The 23,202-nt window shown below is 42.0% G+C and overlaps 1 long non-coding RNA gene across 1 annotated transcript; it reads left to right on the top strand.

The window, feature by feature from the left end:
* Positions 1-21,460: 21,460 nt before the first annotated feature.
* Positions 21,461-22,894, top strand: LOC132448946 (uncharacterized). The gene is made up of 4 exons (XR_009523458.1): positions 21,461-21,593; positions 21,830-21,905; positions 21,991-22,248; positions 22,742-22,894. It is a non-coding gene; the product is annotated as an uncharacterized LOC132448946 (long non-coding RNA).
* The last annotated feature ends 308 nt before the right edge of the window (positions 22,895-23,202 follow it).

A 23,202-nucleotide genomic window follows, 5' to 3' on the forward strand; every position in this document is an offset into this window, starting at 1 on the left:
GTTCTCAAAGGACAACACTATACTGTTTTTAGGTTATGTAATGTATTGTCTCGACACTCCCTAGCTGTGGTTACCATCAATGTATCTTAACATTAACTTAACTTTAAACAGACTAGCATACCTTTCTTTTATGGCCAAATTTGCTTTCATCGATCATAACGAGTTCTCCTCTTATTCCAACAGCTTGTTTGCCTCTCCTCCTCATTCTCTTCATCGCAGATTTGCAAACTCTCTGCATCTTGTCAGCAAGTTTGCTCAGGGTTTCAGAGCTCCCAGTTATCCCTTCCTGTAGCATGTCCACTTGCCGCAAACGAAGACCTTGAGCAAACCTGTAATAGATAAATCAAAATTCTGAAATTTAGAGGTGGCTGTTGAAGTCAATTTCTTAAATTGTCATTGATTACCGTATCTTAAGCCCATTTTCTTTGCTGATGCATAATCCTTTCTCAGACCAGACCAGACCCTCTGTACAAAGCAAAGTGTAGAACAAGGGGCTGGTTTTTACCAGGCTACTAAGACATAAATCCAGTACTATTTTTGGACTTGGGGATTATTATGAAATATCACGTTTTATGGATAAGCCTACAGCACAATATGTACATAGCTTTTAACTTTTAGAAGGTTATAAATCCACTCACCTGTATATGAAATGCATCCATGTGTGCAGCCCAACATGAGAATTTTCAAACAGAGAACCATTTCGGATGGACCTGGTGACTGATTTCCTTTTGTGACAAGAATCTCGGCATATCCTGACAATTAAATATTTAGGTTATTTTTGAGTAGACAGCAGTGGTCAAAACATGCCATGCCAATATAGCTACACAAAGTTATCAAGCAAGTAAAGCCTATGGTGAATATGTTCATACTTGTCTATGATATATCAAATCCATCAGTAGCCTACATCACTTGCTCCAGTTTAGACATATTACCCTGATATAATGCATAAAAATAAATGATAACAGTTTTCCCCTATAGACTAACAAAAAGTACAGGCATACTCACCAGGCTGACTCCTTTGTGCCATATGGCTTTCTCAACTTCATGAGATGACAGCAAGAGGGACAATTCATTGATTTTCGAAGTAGAGCTTGTTTCATTAACCACTTGCAAAACCTATGTTTTTCTTTGGGAGATTGTCTAAAATGTATTCTACTTAAAAGCTCGTAATGTGACACCATTTTCAAAAGTCTTGGAGCGATAGAGAAAACACAGCTCCTTGGCGATCTGAACTCGAAGTTCCCTCGACCATGGAAAAATGCGGACAGCCAATGAATTCTCGCAGAATAATGATTGACATTCCTGTGTACCAGTCAGTATTTACCACCCGCCTACTTCCTTCTGGTGCTTGCAGTTTCCATCCAATCACCAAAAAGAACCCGCGAAAGTCTGACCTTTCTTTTGGCGCTTGATGAAGAGTGAGCAGTTGGATATTTCGTGGCGGAAAACAGAAAAAGAAAATGGCAAGTGAAGTTCTATCCAGTAAATCTAACTCGTGGAAATGGTAACATTAACAATTTTGTCGTATAATGTAGTGTTGGTAATTGACAACCCACTACCTTGAGGTGTAGATATACTCACTGGATAGTGCTAGCATACCAAGGGGAAAGCATTTCTTAGCTAACCTAAATTGAACGAATTTGCATGAAATATTTTGAAACGTTATGTTTTTAATAAATTACATGAATTAAAAATGTCCATATATAGAAAGATCTCCTCTGCCTTACAAGTGTCTGGTGGTGTCAAAAGTCAAACAGCGACAGTACATCTCAAGTGTGTTACTAGCCGAGGACCAGATTAGCTTAACCGTCATGATAGCTAGTGTGAGCAAGTAATCTGAGTGAAGAAGGCTCAAGTGGCATCATTATGTATTTTGCCACTAGTGTCAAACTTAACGGAGTGGTAATGCATTAGCCATGCTATGTGTATTTAATAAGGTTCGCAGTGCTTCATACTACTTCGGAGTAAATGTAGCCACTTCAACGTATAGCATAGCTAAACGACATCCATGCCTTTAGCAAAATGACAACCCCTAGGATAAGTAATAAGGGATAGCCTAGTCTTTATCGTGGAATATCTCCCGACAGAGTGATGCAACAGAGCCCGACGCGTTATCCCGCTTATCATACGGCTACTTGCTAAAACATGAGAGAAAACTTCACGTCTGCATATATATAATAATATAATATCGTACAGATCATTCACTTATCACAATGGAACTTCGTGGAAAGTGAAAGGCAATCAGCTGCGTTCTAAAGAATGTTTCAAGTTCAAATTCTGTTGCAAACTATTTCTTTATCCGCGGAAGCCACGAAACGCAATACAATAATTTTAAAAGATGTTTGTGTGAAGTTCCCTCTCCTCCTTTGGCAAGTAGCCCTATGATAAGCGGGCCGCTACGCGTCGGGCTGCGTTGCATCACTGTCGGTAGATATTGCACGATAATGACCGCCTCGCAGAACGTTATCCCTTAGCCTACTTATTAAACGTAGTAACCTATGCAAAAAAACGCAGCTCAAGTTAATGGTTTGCCTAGTGTGCCATTTGAGTCATCAACCATTACCGAAGATAGATTTTGTACATCAATTAATCTGATAGGTCTATATGGAAGCTCATTTCCGTCAGTAAAGCATTGGTAAAAGGGGGAAAAGTCATGTAAAGCCAATGAGATAAGTCAACATTTGAAGTCTTTATTCCATAATTATGTCTCTTTTATGTCATAATTTGGACTTCACATGAGTTTTCAATTTTTCCTGTGGGAATGGGTTTCTATAACCAGAGGCTATTGTGCACAATGTACTTAATGTTCAAAGTTATTCAGTGTAAATCTTCTGTAAACTACAACTTTTAACTTGATCTTTATTTAGCCTAAAGCAAAGAAGAAGACAAATGTCCGAAAACAAGATGAGATGACAGACATCACACAGCCTGGAAATGATCCAAATTGTACAGGTGATGAGCCATACAGCCTACTGATACTTTTTATATTAAAAATGAGCTTGTCCAATTAAATGTAGATTTGAATGTGAATTTGTTGTGTCCTATAGACAATGGAGGCTCAACAACACCCAGCAGCATCAGCAGTCTTGGCTTAGGTAATGGTTTCTCTGGTTTATTTTTTACAGTGTTATTACTGTATTAAAATACACAATACAAAAACAGACCACAGAAGACTGTACACACTCAACATATAACGCACAACAAACCAAAGCCATGAAATAACAGATAACGTACAACAGACTATAACCAGGTTATGCAAAAAGCAGTGGGAAAATTACTAAGGTCATTCTCACCAATACTAAAACATGTAGCATAGGCAGACGTGAATCTGAGGCAAAAAACACGTTGCTATTGACTGCAGTCATTATACAGAAATAACTGACCAGCGAACGTTGAGAAGGCCCATTCAAAGTGAATGGAGCCCCCTGCAACATTATAGAGAGCTGTATAATAATCATTTTTCATAGTGTTAAAATATAGGTCACAACCATGCCCCTGTATGTGATATCAACTGAATATTGTATGACTTTAACTATCTCTCATCTATCCTGTGATTCGGTAGGTATTATAAATCATCATTATCATGACCTGCACTTTTTTTTTCATTCTATCAAGGATCATCAGTCCCCATGGTTGAGTTTTTAGAGGCCAAGATCCAGTGGCAAGCCAAAATGATCAATGATCTGGAGAAAGAACGTGATTTTCTCCGTGCTCAAGTCCAGGGGGGGATAAAGAAGACCTCAAGTGAGTACATTTACGCATTAGCAGACACTTTTATCCAAAGCGACTTACATTTGCCAATTTTCAATTACATCAGGGCCACTTTTCAGTAGAGCAATTTAGGATTAAGTGCCTTGCTTAAGGGCATACAGTATGTAATAACAATTATTGTTGTCTCATCTGTCTGATACTTTAAAGACCATCCCAGAATGTCGAAGCTGACAGTCGATGATCACGATGATGATACCGACATGGAAGATAAAGATGACCTTCCCCCATCCTCCACAAATATTAGCGACACTTCAGACAGCGACACTCCAAGACACAAGCCTCATCTGCCCCGGTCATCTCCAGGGGCAACTGGGAGAGCTCATATGAGAGGTAATAATGGCTTTACTTGAACCCTCACTCAGTAAATGATTAGCCTAACTGAAATGAAAATACTATATCAATATAAGATGTTATGGAAAATATCCAGTGAAAAGTACAGTACAGTACAACTAGTAATGGAAAGAAATTTAAATTAAATATCTTGATTTTTATAAATAATTGAAGAATGGGATCCCATCCAACAGCAGTGTGTGACCGGGCTGGTGGAGGCGCCAGGCTGTAGTGGCTGTGTATGGTTCTTCTACACGCTACTGAGGCTCCTGTTTGTTAAAGGTCCCATGACATGCTATTTTATGTATTCTTTAATATAGGTATTAGTGTCCAACTAACACATTATTCAAAGACGTTCCCTAAATTCAGCCGTGGTGCAGAGTTACAGCCACTCCGAGCCAGTCGCACATTGAGCTTCCCCCAAATGCGCTGTTTCGGTGGGCGTGTCAAGGAGGAGGGTGGAGGTGTGGCCCTGAGCAGCTTGCAGCCACCATGCGCTCTGTTTACAGTGGATGTATCGCAATGGCGAGGCGCACACAGCCTTTAGCCGTGTTCTGTAAATATTCTAGAACACACGGGAGTCCTGGAGCTCTATCAGGGTATCTGCAGGTTTCAGCAAGTCAAATTTAAGACTTTTTAAGACCTTTTTAATACCACCTTGAATGAAATTTAAGACCTTAAACCCGCGATGGCGGGGGCGATCCCGCTGTATTACAACCCAAGCATAGCATGTGTGTCACTCAATGAGACTCATTCAATTTTACTTTCTGTCTGTTTATTGAACATAAAGTGATACTCCAGGGCTCCGGACTAACTTTTTCCTTGGGTGCACTGGTGCGCCTACATTTTTAATTGGGGCTCCAGCACGTATTTATGGTGCACCCAAGTTGTAAGTTGTTGAGAGGGGGGTGACAGCGTCTGGGCCCCCGGGCAGCTGCACCGGTTGCACTGTCGATATTTACGCCACTTATTAATAATATTTTCACCATTAAATAAATGCCTTCAGTAAGACCTGGGGGGTATACCACGAACCTCGTTGAACATACCCAGGCTTTCTTGGGAAAACCTGGCTCGACAGAGCCGCAACTCGCAATCACAGTTAAATGGTACCACGACGCTCACTTTAGATTCAATTAGTTCACATAAAAGGGGCGTTTCTCGCGTCATTTGAATCACCCTTATGCAAAATAAATCGCGCAAGAGCGTTGTATTTCATCCAAGGCGAGCAATGTATTATTATGAACTCCTACGAGGAATTCAAAGTTCAAATCACAGCCAAGGGGAACACAGTTGCCCATAATATGGCTAGGGTGGCGTGCTGGCAAAAATAGCCAACCGTGTTAATTCGTAAGTGAAAAGATTCTGCATATTGTCTACAAAATATTATGTATCATCATCCCTTTTACCCCCATATATGTGGGGCCCCATGAATTGCGAGCCCAAGTACCGGGAATGCACTCGATCTCCGACCCAATATCGGACGTGCACGTCAAGTTGCTTGCTTTTAGTGGCGTGGTTCAACGTCTCAAATATCAAAACAAAATCAGCCTTGTTGACGCTGCAGATTCGCTCGTTTCGGATGAAAGGCGCTGGTCCAAAGCGAGTTATATACGCCGTTTTGTCCCTTCCAGCAGTAAAGGTGCTCGCGATTTGAGAGTCAGGGAACATCAAACCGAAGAGATCTCCTATCCCCTCATTCGAGTTGTAGGACTGGTGCTTGACCACTGTGTTTAGAATCCACAACACCTCCGCTTTCAGTGTTGGTGTCGCACCAAATGCTACCCTCAGGTCAGTGCTAGCAGCGCGGACCGTCTGCGGCGGTGGCGCCAGGGCAGAGATGCAAAACGTAGAAATGGCTGGGGTCTGTGTGTGGTTCCTGGCAGAGGTTTTATGTTTTTGGCTCTGCATATGGCTGACGACAGCCTTAATCCCCATGGTGCCGAGCTTGAATGTAGGCTACTTTTGCACGGAATGCATCTGGCCTGTTCTGGGTTGGCAACGGACGCTATAGCCAACCTCGGAAACGGACGTCTTCCAGCCAACTGACGTTGAACTTGCATTTACCCTTTGTTGCAGACTAGCTAGCAAGCGCGCAGACATCCGTTTATATATGCAGCTAGCAAGAAAGTAGCCCCTCGTACATCTCCTTCCCGAAAAGTCCCGCGAGAAAAATAAAAAATTATTTACCCTGCCCCGACAAATTTAAGACCTCCGAGTTATAAATTTAAGACCAGCATATGACATTTTAGACGAATTTAAGACTTTTTAAATTTAGAAAAATGAATTTAAGACTTTTTAAGACTTTTAAGACCTCCGCGGACACCCTGTCTATATCTAAATATTATCATATAGCCTACACAGATATCTATATTATATAATATATATTATCACGGCCAAAAGCTGTGTGAGCCGATATTATGAATCTCAAACGACCGCGTTGGGTTCTCCGACGTTCCTGGTTCTTCAACCTCCACATCAATGTGAATACACACACTGTAACGCAAGTGTTTCTTGTCGGTTCTTTGACGTGTCTTGTATTTCCACAACGAGACTGTCGTGGGGGTTATCTGAGCCATGGTTGAGAAGGAATTTGGGGAAAGGAACTTTGGTTTGACTCGCTGAAGTACATGAACTGCGACATGCCGCCGGTTGCCGCGAGGCACCATCGCCCGGCAGCGGGCAGCCGGCAGCAGGCAACGCGCGGTTCAGTCGACTTCAGGTTGATGTGAAAGTGGAAGAACCAGAGACGTCGCAGAACCCGACAAAGTCGTTTGTGATTCATAATATCGTCTGGAGGCGCACACAATATGTTATATGATATAGATATCTATGTATTATATGATATTATTTAGATATAGAGCTCCAGGACTGTAACGCAAGTGTTGTACACTTCCTTGTTATTTGGATAACCGTTCTGCTGTTGGTGTGATGGCGCATAACACGTCGGACTCTCGTATCTGGTATTTCTACAACGAGACTCGTATTGGGGGTTATCTCAGCCAAGGTTGAGAATGAATTGGGGGGAAGGAACTTTGGCTTTGACTCCCTCAAGAACATGAACCACGACATGGAGGAGAAAGGGATTGTTGGCGGCGAATGTCTCCCGCTTGAGCCCCGCTGAGGGACCACCGCCGGAGGCGGAGGTGCATAAGCGCTGCCCGGCAAAGATCCCTTTCTCCTCCTTGTCGTGGTTCATGTTCTTGAGGGAGTCAAAGCCAAAGTTCCTTCCCCCCAATTCATTCTCAACCTTGGCTGAGATAACCCCCAATACGAGTCTCGTTGTAGAAATACCAGAGACGAGAGTCCGACGTGTTATGCGCCATCACACCAACAGCAGAACGGTTATCCAAATAACAAGGAAGTGTACAACACTTGCGTTACAGTCCTGGAGCTCTATATCTAAATAATATCATATAATACATAGATATCTATATCATATAACATATTGTGTGCGCCTCCAGACGATATTATGAATCACAAACGACTTTGTCGGGTTCTGCGACGTCTCTGGTTCTTCCACTTTCACATCAACCTGAAGTCGACTGAACCGCGCGCTGCCCGCTGCCGGCTGCCCGCTGCCGGGCGATGGTGCCTCGCGGCAACCGGCGGCATGTCGCAGTTCATGTACTTCAGCGAGTCAAACCAAAGTTCCTTTCCCCCAATTCCTTCTCAACCATGGCTTAGATAACCCCCACGACAGTCTTGTTGTGGAAATACAAGACACGTCAAAGAACCGACAAGAAACACTTGCGTTACAGTGTGTGTATTCACACACACACATGTGGCGCTCGCACGGTCGAGTCTCATTGGCGGGCCAACGTCTCTGGGCGGGCCAGGCAGAGTAAGGGGAGGAGCTGAGATTCCTGATGACGTCATGAGCACAGACATTCCAAATCAGCGCGCTTGAGCCTCCGTTTTTTCAAAGGCGAGCAGAACAGCTAGTGCTCGTTTTACACCAAACGAAAGTTTTAGCCACTGGGGGACCATAGGCAGGCTAGGGGAACTCATATTTATGTTAGAAAACCTCCCAAAGTGAGATTTTCATGTCATGGGACCTTTAAATCAATAAATTGCCAATATGTCTTTCTTCAAATTTCAATCATCTAATTAATCAAACACCAAACAAGATTTGAAAGGGAAATAAACAGTCTTTCAAACTGTATAATTGTTTAATGCCAAAAAGCCTTGCTACCACAGAGAAATAATGTACCAACCAAAAGTTTTACTTTACTTTACACATACTTTTTGTGCTAAGTTTAACTTGTAGCTATAATTTGGCTTAGAGCAATATCAGCCATAAGTGTCATTTTTTTTCATGTTTTCCTCTCTCTCTCTCTCTCTCTCTCTCTCTTTCTCTCTCACGCTTTTTTTCGTATTAGTCAAAGGGCCAGATGAGGCAATCCGGAGATACAATAAAGTGCTGAAAACATTCAGCCGTGTCCGCACCATGACGGAGGCCTTCCGAATCAACGGAGTGGACAGGGGCACCATTAAGATGACAGCCCCCATTGCTGAGCTACAAATTGTTGATCCTGACTTGTTTAATAGCCTTAAATTTAATCCTCCTTCTGACACCCTACTGTCCTTTGCCAAAAAATGTGCTTCTCACATTAGGCCAGAAAAGCGCATTATAATTGAGGATATGAAATCCAGAGGCAAACTTCTGCCTTTACTAATGAAGTATTAAATGTTGTAATGTTGAGCTTGTATGTTGAGCTTGTACACTGTAAAATGTGATAAGTTGCGTTTACTTGAAGGAATCCAGGAAACCGGTTGCCTTGAACAAGTCAAGTACACTGAAATAGAATTTTCAAGTTAGGTGTACTATGGAGGCTAAGTACACCTTACTTGAAAATTCTATTTCAATGTACTTGACTTGTTCAAGGCAACCGGTTTCCTGGACTCCTCCAAGTAAACGCAACTTATGTGTCTCCAATTTTAACCTAACTGTCCTGGCCATCAAATGTCATCAGGATTCTGACTTAAATTGGAGACACATTGAGCTTTAATGTTCAGTAATGTTGAGCTTGGTTTAGCTTGTATGTTGAGCTTAAATGTGATAAGTTGCGTTTACTTGAAGGAATCCAGGAAACCGGTTGCCTTGAACAAGTCAAGTACATTGAAATAGAATTTTCAAGTTAGGTGCCTACTATGGAGGCTAAGTACACCTTACTTGAAAATTCTATTTCAATGTACTTGACTTGTTCAAGGCAACCGGTTTCCTGGACTCCTCCAAGTAAACGCAACTTATGTGTCTCCAATTTTAACCTAACTGTCCTGGCCATCAAATGTCATCAGGATTCTGACTTAAATTGGAGACACATTGAGCTTTAATGTTCAGTAATGTTGAGCTTGGTTTAGCTTGTATGTTGAGCTTAAATGTGATAAGTTGCGTTTACTTGAAGGAATCCAGGAAACCGGTTGCCTTGAACAAGTCAAGCACATTGAAATAGAATTTTCAAGTTAGGTGTACTATGGAGGCTAAGTACACCTTACTTGAAAATTCTATTTCAATGTACTTGACTTGTTCAAGGCAACCGGTTTCCTGGACTCCTCCAAGTAAACGCAACTTATGTGTCTCCAATTTTAACCTAACTGACCTGGCCATTAAATGTCATCAGGATTCTGACTTAAATTGGAGACACATTGAGCTTTAATGTTCAGTAATGTTGAGCTTGATTTAGCTTGCCCAGGTACAGTGTGTGACTGTTGTTTTGAGGGGCAACTTGTCTGTTATACAATTGGCTGTTGGGCTACATTTTATATTGGATAAAAGAGTGGGGGGGGGAGGGAGACAGAGTGAGAGGGAGAGAGTAAAAGAGAGTGGGGGAGAGGGAGAGAGGTGGGAGAGAGAGGGATTGAGAGAGAGAGAGAGAGAGAGAGAGAGAGAGAGAGAGAGAGAGAGAGAGAGAGAGAGAGAGAGAAGGGGGAGAGAGAGACAGAGTGAGAGAGTGAAAAAGCAAGAGGAAGAGAGAGAGAGGCTTACATCTTCCTACCAACTAAAAAAAAATGTATCCTTATTTTTGCTTATTCATTTTTGTGTTTGTAGTGATACATATTTTGACTCTGGATGTCTTCTGTCTTCTTCTATTCATTAATAAAAGAGATATTTGTAGCCTATTTGTGCTAAATTGGCTGTGTGTTTGTTGTGTACTGTGTGCTGTAATGCACTTAATAAGTGTGAATAGGAGGCCACTTTAGATAAGGGAACACATGAGACTTACTTAGTGCCAAATTAATTGTGAATTAAATGTGAAAAGACACAACTTTAGAATAGGGAACCTATTTTGCATTACAAAGACTTCATTATGAGTAATTTGTACACTATTATCCCTTGTGGTTTTGTATCTAATTCCATATGAGTAGACCACCTTTGATAAATATTATTAGGGGTGAATAACTGTTCTTGTGTTACTACCACCTTACAAGCCCCATACTGAACCATGCGTATTTAGATCATAATTCATATGCAACAAAATAAGGGCTATTTAGGAGCTTATATAGGGTAAATTCTTAATTTAATGTCTATTATGGGTAGAATAAGGTCATGCAGAATAAGGCATTAACGAGTGATTTACAAAGAGTAATAAGTAGCTAGTTCGCTACTAATACACATGTTAGTAAGTAGCCAATAAATGGTGAATATGTGTGTCTTAATATAAAGTGTTACCGCTGTTCTGCTCGCCTTTGAAAAAACAGAGGCTCAAGTGTGCTGATTTGGAATGTCTGTATTCATGACGTCATCAGGAATCTCAGCTCCTCCCCTTACTCTGCCTGGCCCGCCCAGAGACGTGTGTGTGTGTGTGTGTGTGTGTGTGTGTGTGTGTGTGTGTGTGTGTGTGTGTGTGTGTGTGTGTGTGTGAATACACACACTGTAACGCAAGTGTTTCTTGTCGGTTCTTTGACGTGTCTTGTATTTCCACAAAGAGACTGTTGTGGGGGTTATCTGAGCCATGGTTGAGAAGGAATTGGGGGAAAGGAACTTTGGCTTTGACTGGCTGAAGTACATGAACTGCGACATAACGCCGGTTGCCGCGAGGCACCATCGCCCGGCAGCCGGCAGCGGGCAGCCGGCAGCAGGCAGCGCCCGGTTCAGTCGACTTCAGGTTGATGTGAAAGTGGAAGAACCAGAGACGTCGCAGAACCCGACAAAGTCGTTTGTGATTCATAATATCGTCTGGAGGCGCACACAGCTTTTGGCCGTGATAATATGTATTAAATGATATAGATTTCTATGTATTATATGATATTATTTAGATATAGAGCTCCAGGACTGTAACGCAAGTGTTGTACACTTCCTTATTATTTGGATAACCGTTCTGCTTTTGGCGTTATGGCGCATAACACGTCGGACTCTCGTCTCTGGTATTTCTACAACGAGACACGTATTGGGGGTTATCTCAGCCATGGTTGAGAAGGAATTGGGGGAAAGCAACTTTGGCTTTGACTGGCTGAAGTACATGAACTGCGTCATGCCGCCGGTTGCCGCGAGGCACCATCGCCCGGCAGCGGGCAGCAGGCAGCGCGCGGTTCAGTCGACTTCAGGTTGATGTGAAAGTGGAAGAACCAGAGACGTCGCAGAACCCGACAAAGTCGTTTGTGATTCATTATATCGTCTGGAGGCGCACACAGCTTTTGGCCGTGATAATATGTATTAAATGATATAGATTTCTATGCATTATATGATATTATTTAGATATAGAGCTCCAGGACTGTAACGCAAGTGTTGTACACTTCCTTGTTATTTGGATAACCGTTCTGTCGGACTCTCGTCTCTGGTATTTCTACAACGAGACTCGTATTGGGGGTTATCTCAGCCAAGGTTGAGAATGAATTGGGGGGAAGGAACTTTGGCTTTGACTCCCTCAAGAACATGAACCACGACATGGAGGAGAAAGGGATTGTTGGCGGCGAATGTCTCCAGCTTGAGACCCGCTGAGGGACCACTGCCGGAGGCGGAGGTGCCTAAGCGCTGCCCGGCAACAATCCCTTTCTCCTCCTTGTCGCGGTTCAGTCTACTTCACATTGATGAGGACGTTGAAGAACCAGGAACGTCGGAGAACCCAACGCGGTCGTTTGAGATTCATAATATCGGCTCACACAGCTTTTGGCCGTTATAATATATATTATATGATATAGATATCTATGTAGGCTATATGATAATATTTAGATATAGAGCTCCAGGACTCCCGTGTGTTCTAGAATATTTACAGAACACGGCTAAAGGCTGTGTGCGCCTCGCCATTGCGATACATCCACTGTAAACAGAGCGCATGGTACCGTGGCTGCAAGCTGCTCAGGGCCACACCCCCACCCTCCTCCTTGACCCGCCTCGCTCCTCCTCATTTGCATTATAGCTACAGACACCAAAACAGCGCATTTGGGGGAAGCTCAATGTGCGACTGGCTCGGAGTGGCTGTAACTCTGCACCACGGCTGAATTTCGGGAACGTCTTTGAATACTGTGTTAGTTGCCCACTAATACCTATATTAAAGAATACATAAAATAACATGTCATGGGACCTTTAAGTGTTCGATCCTGCTTCCTAGTGGCTATGTAAGGGTAATGCAGCTTGTGTGTTTGAATCTGCTTCCTAGGGTCTATGTGGAGGCAGCTTATGTTCTTAAAATACGTAACAGCTTCTCCAAGGCTTACACGGATGAATGACGTGAGATAAAAAAAAGAGATGTTTCACCGTGTGGATATCTGGCTCAAATGACAGATCAAAATGGCTGCCGAAATAATGACCGATCACGTGATTAACAGAATGTGACTCTTATCAGCCAATGAGAACGAACACATATTAAGAAACTACAAAAGGACTGCATACAAGCAATGGCCTGCAGGGGGCTCTAAAATGCCTAATACAAACTCAAAACGTGTAACATAACAGCGAGTGTGTGGAGAGGGTCCACACCCTCAGGTTTCTTGACGTCCTCATCTCCGCCGACATCTCCTGGTCAGAGAACATCAAGGCAGTCTGTAAGAAGGCTCAGCAGCGGCTACACTTCCTGAGAGTCCTCAGGAAGTACAACCTAAACTCCAACCTTGCTGACCTTCTACCGCTCGTCCATCGAGAGCCTGTTGACATACTGCATCACAATCTGGTACGGCAGCTGCACTGTTGCAGACAGGGCGAAGCTCCACAGAGTTGTGAAGGCAGCACAGAAGATCATTGGCTGCCCTCTCCCCTCCCTGATGGACATTTACACATCCCGCTGCCTAAACAGAGCAATAACTATCACCAAGGACAGTTCCCACCCTGGCTTTGAACTTTTTGAACTGTTGCCCTCAGGGAGGCGCTACAGGTGCATTAGGACTAAAACAAATAGATTCAAGAATAGCTTCTTCCCAAAAGCTATAACCTCCCTGAACTCTCACATGAAGCACTCCTAGTTCAACCACCCCAACCCCCGGACTCATATCACTCATGTGCAATATATTATATTACACACTAGATGGGCTATATATATATATATATACATACATACATACATACATACATACATACATACATACATACATACATACATACATACATACATGCATACATACATACATACATACATACATACATACATACATACATACATACATACATACATACATACATACATACATACATACATACATACATACATACATACATACATACATACATACATACATACATACATACATACATACATACATACATACATACATACATACATACATACATACATACATATATATATATATATACATATATATATTAGGGCTGTAACGATACGCGTATCGAAACCGAAATCGCGACACTCAAAGTCACGAACCTGTCTCGCGGTGTGAGAAGGCAGAAGCGCGATATGCCCTTTCTAACTCTCCGGTCAAATTGTCAGATTGAAATTTGCTAATAATTTGTCTAAATAATAGTCTGCTGACAGCGCCCCCTCCTATCGATGCCGCTACGGAGGATTGCATTTCTCCACAGCCGTCGAAGTCCTCATATGCGATATGAACGACATTTATCCAGAGTGGGCCAAGCGCGAAAAAAATTGCCTGTGTGATCTTGTCTCTATTGTTTTGTGTGATTTGACTGGCAGTTTGTCTGCTTATAGGTCGGAATGAAGCGGCCACCGATTATTGACAGGATGGGTACTTTATTCTACCGGACTCGTTTGCTTCTTCACTAGACACACGCGCTACCGCTCGCTCTCCTCGCTCGTCCACTCACTCGCTGACGTCACTCACACACGCATACGCACACTGCCATTCTCGCGCACACACATATGCTACTCGTAACCATAGATATATATAGAACACTAGATACGTCACGGCAATGTTGAGCTCCGGTCGGCTGACGGCCACCGCGGCGGCCATCTTGAATGGGTCAACCCGCTGTCTAGTGCATTACACCATATGGAAAATTTATACAAAGATGTAGCAAATTTGAGCGGTGATGGCTCAGTGGATGACACTAAAAACATCATAGTTGATATTCCATGTTTGATTTTAAGTGGTAGTAAGATTTTTTTTTTTCCTCTATGTTATACAAGAAACACACTTTTTAACACATGACATTTATATGTTAAAAAGTGTGTATATATATATATATATATGTATATGTGTGTGTATATACACATATATATATACACATATATATGTATATATGTAACTATATATATATAGTTATAGGCCTATATAACTATATATAATTATAAAGTGATTCCCTCTGATCTGGTTTGTACTGAACGACGGTGTACACACTTGAAAGCAGCACAATGAACTGGCATTGGTTTTTTTTGAGAAATGAGCTGTGAACATATATATCTATGGCTGTCTGACAGTCTGAGAATACCTACTCAAGACCCACACAAGATGGCGGCTCCGTGTGCCGCGGCTGAGAGGGGCGTGGCGTATCTACTGTTCATATATCTATGCTCGTAACACTATGCCTCGTTATTGCGACGTTCATGACGTTCAGGTTTTTCCCCATCTATTGAAAGTTAGGCTATTAAACATGTTGCATTCTATACGGCTTGATTATGTCATTATTTAAGCTACATAGCCTAATAAGAAGCGCTAATAAGGATATTTGACCAAACCAACCAAACAGTTGAGGGTTTTTGCCTACCAGCAAAAAGCATCCTCCAACTGCAATCTTTGGTTATTTCTTTATTCATTTAGCTATACTTTAATAGTATTCTTTCTGTTCAAATCTGTTCAGTGTTCCAAATTATTTGTTATTAAATGTTACATTAAGTTAATTAAGTGTTGAATAAAATGCTTTTTAAATTTAAAAAAATCGTGGGATGTATCGAACCGTGGGTCAAAAATCGCGATACAAACCGAATCGTGAGTTTGTGTATCGTTACAGCCCTAATATATATATATATATATTTAGTATAATAATATATAATGTGCAATATATACATATCTTACACTGCATAGTACCATATTTATTTATTTTTTATTTGCAATGTACACACTCCTCAGGACTGCACACCCTACCTCCCTTTTTTATCTCTTCGTGTCCTGTGTTTATGTGTTTGTATTGCATACATGTATTTTTGCACTGCTTGGGGATGGCTGTTTTAATCTCATCGTAGATGTGTACAGTGACAATAAAGGCAGTCTAATTCTAACCTCTTGTGGCTATGTGCGGGAATTACACTTGTTTTTGTGGCCTTGAGCATCTGGGTCTCTCGAACATCTTGACCGCTGTATCTCCAGAATTGACACAAGATGAATGGCTTCCTGTATGAGCTGGACGCCTCCCTAGGCTCAGGATCCTTCCCTAGGCTCAGGATCCCTCCCTAGGATGAGAAAGAAGCCTCTCAAATTGGTTTCTCGAATAGCTGGGCGCATCCCTGGGCTTAGGATCCCACCCTAGGGTGATGGTGCGTTTGAGTAATCTCTGCGAACCGACCCGGATCTCGGATCTGACGCCACGCCCACACTTTAAGCGTTTTATTATTTAGCTCGGTCGTTAGAGGAAAACATGGACGCCACCCGGAAAGCTGTTGTCGCGGTAGCATTGGCAGAGTACCAGGCGGTCCAAAATAGGTAGGCCACAGGCAGAGATACGGACTGCTGAGATCTTTGAAGAAAGTAGTCCAATCTGGATCGCTTTTAACTCACTTTATTTGTCTAAGTATTTCGGTATGGTAACTACGGAGCAAAAGGAGGGGAATTGTATCGAACACGTGCTGAGTAGGGATGGGCAAAATGATTCTTTTCCGGGAACTAGTTCTTTCAGTTCAGTTCACTATAACGATTCGTTTATTTGATTCGGTCGTTTTGATTCGTTCCTTACGTCAGATTACATCTTAAAAAATAAATAAATTAAAAAATGTTTTTTTAATTGGTCATGGGTACGGATTAGACCGTCAAGACCGGAGTCCGCCGTTTGGAGCTGCCTGCTATATAGTATATCAAACGTCCCACCAATATTTATACCACTTGCTTACTCTCTATATTTCATTCATGGTTTTACATTTATAATTTTATTTTACTTTACATTTAATTCTTCATTGTTCAGGCATTACAGAACTTGCATGGTCATAAATAAAAAATACAAACTGCAGTTTAATTTATTTGTTTGTTCTTAAATTGACGTAGAATGGAGCAAAGACTCCTGGGATTGGGAAATGCGTTTATCCAATAAACAGATGGAGGTCAAGTCTATTTTCGAAAAGATGTAGGGGGATATATGAGTGGCCCCACGTCGAATGGTAGGACCCAAGATACGTCAGACAGAGAAAGCGTGCATATTCGACGGTACCGCCTTGTCATTGGTTTACCCAGGTGCCATTCCAACACCATTGCTACCTCTCATTGGCTGAATCGTTGAGGAAGTTGTAGACTCAATCAATATAAGTCGCGGGGAGACGGAGCTCTGTTCGTTTGTATATTTTATTTACGTGACCATATGTTTGGTTTATGTTAAAAAAAAAGAATCAAAGAACCAGTTCTTCTTGTTTTGGGGAACCAGTTCTTGTCGTTCACGTTCGGGATTCGTTCGTTGTAACGAATCAGTCGCGACCGACACATCCCTAGTGCTGAGCGACTCCCAGCTGATCAAAACTCTAACCCGCAAGTCTGAGCTACCGAAAGTTTCTGACCTCCAACCTCTCTGTCGAGATTGATAGGGTCAAGTCAGCGTGGCCTATGTGAAGTGGGCGTGGCCGGTGTGACGTATTAGCCTCGGCTTCCTCACCTATCTAAAGGTGCTGCCTTCTGGATGGAGCAGCTATTGCAGCCTTCAGTAAGGTCCTGCTCCCCTTGTGGCTATGTACAGTATTTACGGCTTATATGTTTGGTCCTGCTTCCTAGTGGTTATGTGAGGGTAATACAGCTTGTGTGTTTGAATCTGCTTCCTAGAGACTATGTGGGGGCAGCTTATGTTCTTAAAATACGTAACAGGACGCAGTAAGGTATTGCAGTAATACGAGTGATTGAAATTGCCATTTAAACCACCAAAGCGGCCCAAGCACAATGAAAACAGTTCAAGCTTCAAGTCACACTGGGCGCAGCCATCTTGAATTCTGTCTCGGAATTTTGCTCGGTAACCACTGAGCTCAACCGAGATGGCGATTTCGCCGTCCGAGGAAAATGGGCGTGTTAGTGCGTGTCGCTAGGCAACGTCCTACGAGACGGATGGATAATAAAACGTAGCATCAGAAAGAAGTTTCTCTAATCGCCAAGGACATATGTGGCCTGTTAGTATGAATGTGTGAATTATGTCACGGATTGGGTCTTGTGGCTATAGGGTCTTTGAATAGTGGCTATAGGGTCTTAACCTAGTGGCTAGGGTCTTATTCTAGTGGTTATAGGGTCTTAATCTAGTGGCTAGGGTCTTAGTCTACTGCCTATAGGGCAGGGGTGCCCAAATTCTTCCCAGTGGAGGGCAACATTTTAATCTGAGGGTCGTGGGCCACAATGTTAATTTTGCGGTACATTAAGTTAATTATGGGTACATATTTAATGCATTTGCAAAATAAACACTATCACAAAGTAATTTTGAAAAATGAATGACACTGTTTTATTGTGCTTTAGATTTATGTAAAAAAATTGACAGAACACCAATCTGGCTTTTTTCAATTAGAAAAATAATTGAAGCACTATGAAATATTTGAAGCAGACGGTGATCATAACTTGGCCTTTGGCCTATACCTTCAAATACACAGACATTAAAGTGTGTATTGGAAGTTAATGTTTTTAAAAATATTTATACATAACATTCTCTGAAAATTGCCCTTTGAAATTAAAATGCAGGATTTTATCAGTTTAAAAAAGTATATCGGCAAAAATTCCAGTTTTAAAGTGACTATTTTGAGCAAGGCTTCAAAAACCGTTGTTTTTTTATGTGATACTTCAAACGCGTCATATTACGTAGGAATTGGTAGATGCGGTCGCTGTTGCTGCCTCAGCTCTATGCGTAGTTGTGAGTAGTTACCGCGGTGAGCGGTCTTGTATTTTCCCCCCCTGTGGTTTTTGGGTTTTTTCTAATCGACGAGATAAGGTTTTGTATCTGTGGGGGTTGTTCCAACTCGAACCTCCTGTCTGACCATCTCCGATTTCACAGTTTCCCCGATCGGAGAAAGGATGGAGCAGGCTTTCGAGCCTGGGTGCATTTTGTACAGGTGAAGAGAAAGGACTTTTTTTTCCGCCTCTGTCACCAAATACTCGTTCATTTGCGCAGCTCACTTTAGACCAGAGGACTATGTTTCCGGGGACATGATGGAGTTTCAGATGGGTTTTCGGAGCGAGAAACGAGTGAGGCTGAAAGCCGGTGTGGTTCCCTCAATTCATGCCGCTCCAGCCGCAGCTTCGGGCTCAGCCACCGGTGGCAGTGAAGATCACGTCAGAGATTCAACGATTCGGAAACGTGAACTGTGCACTATAAGTTTTGTTTTCTGACGTTTACTAACTTCCTACATTAGTCAACATAATGACTTATGGTCAGTATCTTTTATTGTAAAGCAGCTTTGCTGTCTTGTAAAATCCATCAGTTTATACTGTAAACATGCTAAAATGTTAGCTAGCAACAGCATCCTATTTTATGAAACTTTTATGAAATCATCGTCATTAACAGTTACCTGTTTAGCCGTAAACCGTTGACTAGAACATGAAGCAATTAAACTATTCAAAATGTTATAAAACAACTTTAAAATAATACTATTTAATTGAATATATAGGGGGTAGGGGGTGAGTCAGCGATTTTTTTGGCTAGGTGATTGACACTGACAGGCTGACGCCATGATGATGCTCCTTTGAGACGACTATGGAACTCCTAAAAAAGCTAATTTCTTGTGGTTAAAACGTTATTCAGAGACAGTTTCCGAGGCTGTTCACTTTGTTGGAGCGGTATTTGTGCTTCCCCGAACATCAGGCACTAGGCTACCACATGAGCGGTTTTTCCTACAACGTCAGTGCGCACCGTGCGCACTAGACTGCCTGTCGATATGTTGCCGTTTCTGAATAAACTAGTAGACTATCAGGCTATCGGCTATCAGGGATTTTAAACAGTTTGAAATGAAATTGTATATGTAATGTTTTTCTTATTAGTTGCTGGGAAATACGGCACGTTTTGAAGCCACAGATGTGCCTACAGCCAGTGAAGACTCGGAGCAAGAGGCCGTCGCTTCACTGGCTTCTCAGCCAAAATCTGTGCGTCACTTTGGCTCACAGTGTCACATAAGACCTCCTTATCGTTCATCAGGTAGTGTGACTTAACTCTTACATCTAGCTTTAGCTCTACATGTTCTTAGCCAACATATTCACTCATTACATACTGTCACAATAATTAATTATCTATTTTATAGCTGGGATAGCTCAACAGTATATCCACTTTAATTTACATGAATAAGAACACCTCAGACCAAATGACTACAAAAACTAAACAATACTTTGTAAAAGTAGATTTTATTCCAGGTTTGTCGTATCTGATTGCATTATATTGCATAGGTGTAGTGGCCATTGAATATATGATGTTTTACATTTACAGTATATTAAGTAAATCTCTTTCGGTCAGTGTGGGGACACAGACCGAACTCTGTGTATCATCAATTCCACTGCCCAGTCCAGTACAAACAGAGGATGAATCATCCTCTGTTTCAAGAGATCAACCAGATGACAGGTCATGGAGTGAAGTGGAAGAGATGAGCGTGTCATCTTATGAGGAGGAGTCAGAGCCACAGCAGGGTTCTCAGTGGGACTTCGGGTAAGACAACTTCCTTAACTTTTAGATTTTGTTTTTTCAAAATTCTGTCCGTCAGAAATAATAAGTGTTTTGTTTTTCCAGAGTTGCAGACAAGTTAATTGTCTGTCTCACCCAGCTGATGGCTCTCTTCACCATTTGTCCTGCCTGTTGTGGGGAAACCCATGGTAACGTGGAGCAGCAGCAGGGAACATTTGTTCAGATCAAGCAAGTAAGAGGATATTGTACTCATATAAAAGTAAAGATGTGTGCTAACCTGTATTTATATTGTATATATTGTGTGTTTTTTGTGTTGTCATTTTTTACTTTATCAATTCACTTTTTTGACTGTTTAAGAGTTCTAATGGTCATTTTCATACACATCTCTTAGGTCTGTGCAGCTTGTGGGTTCGAGCGTGTCTGGCAGAACCAGCCAGTGCTGCATAGAAACATGCCAGCCTGCAACCTGATGCTTAGTGGGGCCATCCACTTTTCTGGTTGCATGGCTACACAAACACTTAGGATGTTAAAACTGTTTGGCCTTCAATGTTTTACTGCAAACACATTCTTCCGCCATCAACGCCTTTACACAATTCCCACCATTGTGCAGGCGTGGAAGAATGAGCAAGCTGGCATAGTCAGCCAGCTGAAGGAGATGGGGGGGGGGTCTAATCCTCTCAGGGGACTGCAGGTATAACACCTCGCTTGTATACTTTTATATGTTACCGTTACGTGCCGTAGTGTGTTGGTTTTGGGCTTGTTTCGTTTTGTGTTTTATGTTCAGGCTTGCCCCGTACCGGTGACCGCCAGCAGCATAGGGCCAGCTTCTATTGGTCGCCAGTGAGGGTGCCGTGTGTTGTTTGCTGATCCTTGCCAAATCTTTGCATGTGTCCCGTCTTCGCGTGTGGAGATCGCCTTCAGTTTATTTTTGTGGTTCCGAGTAGCTAAGTAACAGTATCCATTGCAGTGTTTTTTGGCTTAAATGTTTTAATTAATTAAGCTATTCATGACATTCATAGGTCAGACTCTCCTGGTCATTGTGCCAAGTATGGGACCTACACCGTGATTGAGGACCGCATCAACAGGGTTTTGGATCTTCAACTTCAAGTAAATTACCATTAGTGGACACACAAATCAGTTGTTCTCTTTTTGATGTGGCACACTTTCTTAAATGACTGATTAATGTTTTTTACAGAACTCAGGTGTACCAAGCAGCAACTGGTGTGAGCTGGAGGGTTTGAAGCGAAACATAGCATTTCTCAAGGAGCAACACTTGCAAGTTTCAGCCCTTATTACCGACAGAAATCGCCAGGTAAAGACAAACAAGAAAGACATATGTATCAGTGTATTCATTATATGTTCCCCTACATTAATTTTACAGTGGGCTGTTGATTTTGACACGCTGTAAGGAGCAAATGCTCAAAAAAGCCTTACTAATTTATTTATTTTTGTACGATATTTTCTTTGCTTTATTAAACAGATTTGTACCCACTGTGCCACTGGTGCCCCAGCCTTACTAATTTTAAGAAATGTTGTCTCATTCTTTAGGTTGCCAAGTGGGTGCGGGAGGAGTTGTGCCCTGAAGGAACAAGTCACTTCTTTGACATCTGGCATGTTGGTAAAAGTAAGTAACTTGATGTTTATAGGTTTGTTTAGATGAACACTTGGTTAAAATAAAAACATAAAATTGTGTTTATGTTCTGAAACAGGCATAGGAAAAGCGCTAGATGCTGCTGCAAAGGAGAGGGGTTGTGAGGACCTTAAGCTGTGGAGGCCATCGATTGTCAACCACCTATACTGGACTGCAGCTTCCACACCTAATGGGGATCCAAATGTAATGGAGGCCAAGTGGCAAAGCATGGTGAACCATGTTCAGGACATCCATGAACATGACAGTCCTGGATTTCCCTCCTGTGCACATCTCCCTTTGGAGGGAGAAGCAAGGAACAAGCAGTGGCTGGAACCAGGTACAACATACTACTACATGTGTGGCTGAATATGATTAGAGGTCAAAGTTCTTGTTGGTGCGTTGTTAATTTGTGTTCCACAGCACTCCATCAATATACAGCCCTGCGAAGAAAAAAAATTAAGACACCAGTCTGGATTTTTCTTAAATCGTTATCCCTAAATTACTTATTGAAAATGCTCTAAATGACAATATTTTTATTGTTAATTTGGTATAAATGTGGTCATTAGTTTATATTATAGAATCAAAATGTTCATACTACTCAAACATATGCCAATAAAGAGTAAAACAAGAGACACTGAACATTTGAAGTGGTCTCTTAATTTTTTCCGGAGCTGTGTAACCCAGAGTGTGCTCACACATAAACAAAGTACTGTTCAAACCTGTGTGATACTGGAAGTAATTATATAATCATGCCTAATCAGTGTATGTAACTAATGAATATATGGACATCTATTAACATTGGAACACATGTTATGTTGTTGTTTATGCAGGATCAACTGTAGCTATTAAGTTGGAGAGTGTCACTACAAGAACAGCATTGTTGAAGGATGTTCGGCAGTTGTCCCCACAGCATCAGACCTTTTCCCTGGAGGCCTTTCACTCGCTTATCCTCCACTTTGCACCTAAGCACACTGGCTTCTCTTTCCTTGGGATGTACAGCAGGTAAATAGTGTGATATTGAAATGAGTATGGTACAGTGAGGCTGCAACTGCATTCATTTTAAATTGGTACTTAGATATAAGAGCAGCTTGTGAATTGCTTTTTCTACAGGCTTCTCTTGGCAGCCCTGCATTACAACCACAATGGAAGTCGAGAGGTTGCACGAACACATGACGGCGAGGTTCAATATGGAGTTCGTTACCCAAGGTTCCGCAAAGGAGGCTGGGTCGTCCGCCCTGTCAAGGAGAAGCCATCGTACGGTAAGCTGTTTTAGTTTTTTATTACTTTATTA

This window comes from Gadus macrocephalus, chromosome 20 (assembly GCF_031168955.1).
Source record: "Gadus macrocephalus chromosome 20, ASM3116895v1".
Classification (NCBI taxonomy): Eukaryota; Metazoa; Chordata; class Actinopteri; order Gadiformes; family Gadidae; genus Gadus; species Gadus macrocephalus.